Genomic DNA, 6,177 nt, shown 5'->3' with positions numbered 1-6,177 from the left:
AAGCTCCATGGCCCACTTCAGGAGTCTTCCCGATGATTTGGGTTTCTATAATACTTGTCATAGGGGATGGTTCGTTAATACCTTAATGGCGTGGGCCTAATAGTAAGGTCTTAGCTCCCGGGACGCAATCAGTAAGTAAAATGTTAATTTCTCGATTAATGGGTATCTGGACTTCGCGCCAAACAACCTTTTGCTGACGTAATAGACTGGGAGCTGGACCTTTCCCTCTTCCCGCACTAGTGCAGTGCTGATGGCGTGCTCAGACACGACCAAATATAGGTATAATAGCTCCCCATCCACTAGCTTCGACAAGATTGGCTCTTGGGCCAAGTGTTCCTTCAACTTCTGGAAGGCCTCTTCACATTTGGCCGTCCATTCAAACCTCTGGCTTTCGTGAAGGATATTGAAGAACAGGATGCATTTGTTTGTGGACTTCGAAACAAAGCGGCTTAGGGCCGCTATTCTCCCCGTGAAGCTCTGAACGTCTTTGTGCTTCTATGGTGAGGGCATTTCGATCAACACTTTGATCTTGTCCAGATTGGCTTCATTCCTCGTGAGCTTACTATGAAGCCCAGGAACTTCCTAGTGCAATTCTTGGGGTTTAGCTTCATCCCATACTTCTGAATGATGGCAAACGCCTCTGCCAGATCATCGACGTGTCCCTCATAGGTTTTGGACTTGACTAGCATGTCGTCTATGTAGACCTCCATGTTCCTTCCCAATTGGGTCCGGAACATCCTGTTGACCTGCCTCTGATAAGTGGCTTCGACATTTTTGAGCCCGAAGGGCATCAGAATGTAGCAGCACACACCCTTGTCCGTCTGGAAGTTGGTGTGTTCCTAGTCTGCTATATGCATTGAGATTTGGTTATAGTCGGAGTAGGCGTCCATGAAACTCAACATTTCATACCCGGATGTTGCATCTACCATTTGATTGATCCGGGGCAAAGGGGAACAGTTTTTGGGCCAGGCCTTGTTAAGGTCAGTGAAGTTGATACAAATTCTCCACGTTCCGTTTGGCTTGGGTACCAACACTGGATTGGCTAGCCAAACATGATACAAGGCCTCCTGAATGAAGTTGATTGAGGACAACTTCTCAACTTCCAATTTGAGGGCCTCGGCCCTCTCTGCCCCTAGAGGTCTCCGCTTCTGCCGAACTGGAGTTGCATTCACGTCAATGTTCAGGGCATGACATATGACGTTGCGGTCGATTCCGGTCATGTCCGAGTGGGACCAGTCCAAGACATCCTGGTTTTCTTTGACTCGGGTGACAATGTCAGCCCTAACTTCTAAGTTCAGGTTTCTCCCGACCCGGATTACTTTGGTCGGGTCGCTGTCACTGATACACACCTCTTATACCTCCTCCATGGGTTCTAGTGCCCTGTCCACTCCTATTCACGGGTCCAATTCATCTTCCTCCCGGACCATCCTCCGTGCCGGATGCGGGGGTGGGATTGGATTGACATTCTCTTCCTCAAGAGGTTCTTCACGGACCATGTAAATTGGTCAGGCAGGGATGTGATAACACTTTCGGGCGCTCTTCTGATCTCCTCGGATAGTTCCCACCCCCCATTGTCGCAAGGTAATTTCATGCAAAGGTGGCAGATGGAGGTGACGGTGCCAAAATCGACCAGTGCAGGACGACATAAAATAATGTTGTAAGTGGTGGGGCAGTCCACCACTACAATCGTGAAAAACTTGAACGAGCCCTGAATCTCGTTCCCCAACGTTATGGGCAGTTGGATCTTCCCCATCGGGAGTAGTGAATCCCCATTAAAGTCGTAGATCTGTGTTGGGCATGAGGCTAAATCTGCCTCGGTCAAGCCAATTTCAATGAAGACCAGCTTGAATAGCACATTGACGGAACTTCCGTCATCTACCAATACCCTAGACACCATTTTGTTGGCGATTTGGGCATCAACGAACAAAGGATCATGGTGTGGGAAGTGGATGTTCCGGACGTCCTCTTTCGTGAACGTGATGGGTAAGTTCATCAACTTTGGGCGTTGCACTGGAGTCTGGAACAAGGCGCACACCTCATGGTCATGGTCAAGTTCACTTAGGTAGCGTTTCTAATCATTCCGGGATGGTCCTCCCAGATGCGGCGCTCCTGATATGGTGGCAACGTGACCATCTATCCAATGAGGCGTGGTTCTGGAAGGGTATGGAATTCCGGGCCTGAGTGCCTGCACAATCGAGGCCCCCTTAGGGGCCTGTGCTCCCAGACCTGAAGCGTACCCTCCCTGGGGAGGTCGGTATGATCCAGGTGCACCCGGGGCCGTAGGTTTTCCGAGAGCTGCTGGCAGTCCCGGATCCCACTAGCATTCTGTCCCATTGGTGGAGATGCGCTAACTTGATCAGATTTTCAATTTCATCCTTCAGTTGACGACACTCCTCGGTCATATGACCTACGTCCTTGTGATAGGCACACCTTTTGTTGGTTTCCCTTGAGTTCTTTCCCCCTTTGAACATGGGGAGGGGGGGGGGGATTCCGGTAATGGACCGTACTCCCCGTCACTAGGTATATGTTCTCCCTGGTGTCCACCAGGTTTGTATATTCTGTATAATTGGGGTTCTTAACCCCTTTTTCCCTTTTTGGAGGGCTCGGATCGGTTCTGTACTTTCCCGATCTCTTCTCCCGGGAGGGGTTCATGCTTGCCTCCGTTCCCCGAACTTGAGACGGTTGGGCTCCGCCGGGGGCGGGTGTATCCGATCAGTGCCATTTCATATCCGGAGAATGGGGTAGATTGTGCTAGTGCATACCCCAATGAAGTAGGACCATAGACCGTCAGGGTCATGAAAGTCATTCCATGAGTGCCAGTTAATCTTGGCGCCGCCAGGGAAGGTCATTCTGCTCCATGATTCAAATGTGTTAACCCATTGTTGTGGGCTATACACCCACTTTTCGAGAATATTTATTCACGATCAAGAAAAGTGGGACTATTTATAACCATATCAGAGAGTGGTGTAGTCCTCAGGTCATGCATGTTATCGTTGTGGGACTAGACTTGGTCTTGGTGGGCTGTACAACTTATTTTTGTGGGTTGACCACGTAAGTCAATATAAACTCAAAGGGGCTCTCATGATTTTGGGCTTACCACCCACTGGGCCGTATTGTTTGTCAATCTACGACCAAGGAAGTGAGGTGGGTTGTACAACCCATAATTAAGTGGGCTTGTAATTGATTGTACATACTATGTCTATGGTCAGTCATTGAAGGTCTAATAAGAACTTTGGGTCTTTGGATTCATGAGCCCATGGACCGTGTTGTTTGTGCAAGCATCCCAGTGTTGAGGTTTTATGCCCTAATTAAAACCCAATTTCTTTATAATCTCATTTATTATCAATAAAAAATAGAAATTATTTTTTGACTTGGTCAATCACTTTGGTCACATGTTTTATTTTCACGATTATTTGTTTAATATGAACTTCTATTAAATCTCGAGCATATAGCTAATCATATTTATAGTGACGTAATCACAGTAGAATATAAATATGATTATATGTTCAAAATAAGTTAGTCCTAAGATGTAATGCCCCAAATTCCCTAATAAGGTTTAGGACCTTGATTAGGAGGCCGGGAGGGCCATAATTGATTTATTATGGTATTCAATGATTATATGCATGCATATGGGAGTATTTATTATTATCAGGGCATTTTGGTAATTTGGCCGCTGTGGGTGTAATTGTGTATTTTGGGTGCATGATTGTGATTAATCAATACAGCCACATTATAAGGTGGATTGGTTCGAGCTATTCGGCGTGAGACGACCATGAGATGAAAGTGTTCGGTCTAGTCATAACGAGATTAAGTTCGGGGCTCGGGGTGAGTCTCGGGATGAATTTAATGATTAGAGCATTACCAGGAATTAAAGGGTAATGGGATATGGATCATTGGTGTTTGAGGTTATTGAGAATAGCGGGAATTGGAGGGTGTTAACTGTGATTAATGAAATAGGTGCGAAAGGACGGCTTTTCCCTTGGTGGCTGTTAAGGTTTTATTTTAGACCTAAGGGTATTTAGGTCTTTTTACCCTAAGAGATATATATCAGCCATTAAGGCTATAGAAGAGTAACAAAAACAGAGTTTCTTTTCCTTCTCTCCCGATAGATTTTCTTCCTCTTTTCTCATTGGATTTTCAAGCTTAGTTTGAGGAATTAAGCCAAGGAACCAAGCTTAGCCAAGCTAGGGTTGTGCTCCACCATTGAAGAGAGTATGTTGCCAAGATTAAGGTGAGTTTCTAGCCACTAGAACTCTTGATTTTGCTCTGTTTTCTAAGTTAAGTTTCAGCTGGTTTTTGGGTTGGAAACTTGGGAATTGGTTGGAGTTTTGGCTAGGGTTCTTGGGGTTGTGGTCCCTAGGACATGTGGAGATGGTATTTGGATTCATTTAGGAGTTAATTTGATGTTTGGAAGCTTTTGGATTGGGTTAGAAATGGTAGAATCGAAAGAAGGAAAATCTGGGAATTAGCTGGCTGAAGGTAGCGCTACAGCGCCCAGTGTAGGGCGCTACAGCGCTACTTGCAGGGAGGTTGGGCGGCTTGGGGTTCTGTCTTGAGCGCTGGAGCGCTAGAAGGGCAGCGCTGTAGCGCTACCCTGTTCCTTCAGAACCCTGTTTTGGGTGTTTTTAAGGGCTTTTGGCTTGGGGTTTCAATCCTTAATGCCCGGGATCGAATCTACTCATTGTGAGGGCATGTTTCGAGGTCCCGAGAGTGGGGTTTAGGTTAAGACCCTATCTTTGGTAATTTTCATTAATTGGAGATCGTTTTGGTTATGGCTAGGTGACCGTCAAAGGATTAAGGATCGATCGTTCTCAAGGGTTGTTCTTTTTTTAACTTTTACTCGAACCGGAGGTAAGAAAACTGCACCCTGTGTATATGTGACATGCATGGCTATTATGATGCATGTTGGTTGATTATTAAGTATGACATGCATGGCTATTCTCGATGCATGTTGATTGATTGTTAAACGTGACATGCATGGTTGTTATTGGTGCATGTTGGATTGTTGGATATATTGCATACGATGCATAAGAAACATGTAATTAGGACATGCTTTGCATACTGGGTATGATATTGTTCAGAGCTTGAGCCTCTGTTGTTGTACATGGTCCTAATTGTACTAATATCTGTTAGGTAAGCATGCTGAATACCTTGTTTATGGATATTGGACATGTGATATATGTTTGGTGGCATGGCTTACCTGTGTATGGCGCTGACTTATTAGTCAGAATCGACAATGGTGTCAGATCCGTCTGTGAAGCTGTGACTTATTAGTTAAGTTCACCACGGGCTGAGCACTGGTCGTATTTTACCGACCTAAGGGTCAGAAGTGGCAGTGCGTTGTGAACGCCGGGCCAAATAAAGATTAGATCTAATCGAGGTCGACATTGAATGATTCATATGGGGTATTAATGCTGGACCGACCGGAAGGTCAATGAGAACTATAAGCGCTTGCCTGGCCTAAGACCAGATGATTTCAGCCAAGGTATATGACCCCGGTGACTGTTTGTCACATGGCTGGGGGACGTTGTCCTTAGTTACGACTCTAGAGTCGAGAGGATGGTTATGTTGGTGACTAATCACCATGCACCTATCCTAATCAAGCTTATGAAGGAACCACCTATCAGTTAAGCCCTGGTGACCCTATCATCACATGGATAGAGGAAGCTGTACCCACTTCTGTGACTTTTGGCTATTGTCACCTATCTGTTATGGACCGTTGGTCCTGAATGGCTGTCACAATTACTGTTGATATTAAATCATGTTATCTGTTGACATTATACCATGTTATCAGTTGATATTATATCATGTTACCTGATGATATTACGTCATGTTATCTGTTGATATTATATCATGCTAGATTGTGTTTTCTTGCTGGGCTTCGGCTCACGGGTGCTACGTGGTGCAGGTAAAGGGAAGAGGAAGCTGGACCATCCTTGAGTTGGAGAGCTTAGGTGGTGACGTGTACATATGCAGCTGCTCGTCCGCCACGGCCGAGGTTTAAAGTGGAACTAGGGTTGAACCCTGTTTTGCCGCTTAGAACGACCTGTTGTAAATATTTTCTGTAATAAACTCTGAAACTTTATTTTCGGGATCCCAATGTATATATTAAACGTTCTAGTGAAACGTTACATCTTAATCAAAGTTTTTAATCCCTAAACCGCTAGTCATACCTAG

The sequence above is a fragment of the Humulus lupulus genome, chromosome 6, assembly GCF_963169125.1.
Source record: "Humulus lupulus chromosome 6, drHumLupu1.1, whole genome shotgun sequence".
NCBI classification, from domain to species: domain Eukaryota; kingdom Viridiplantae; phylum Streptophyta; class Magnoliopsida; order Rosales; family Cannabaceae; genus Humulus; species Humulus lupulus.
This window is presented reverse-complemented; position numbering follows the sequence as displayed.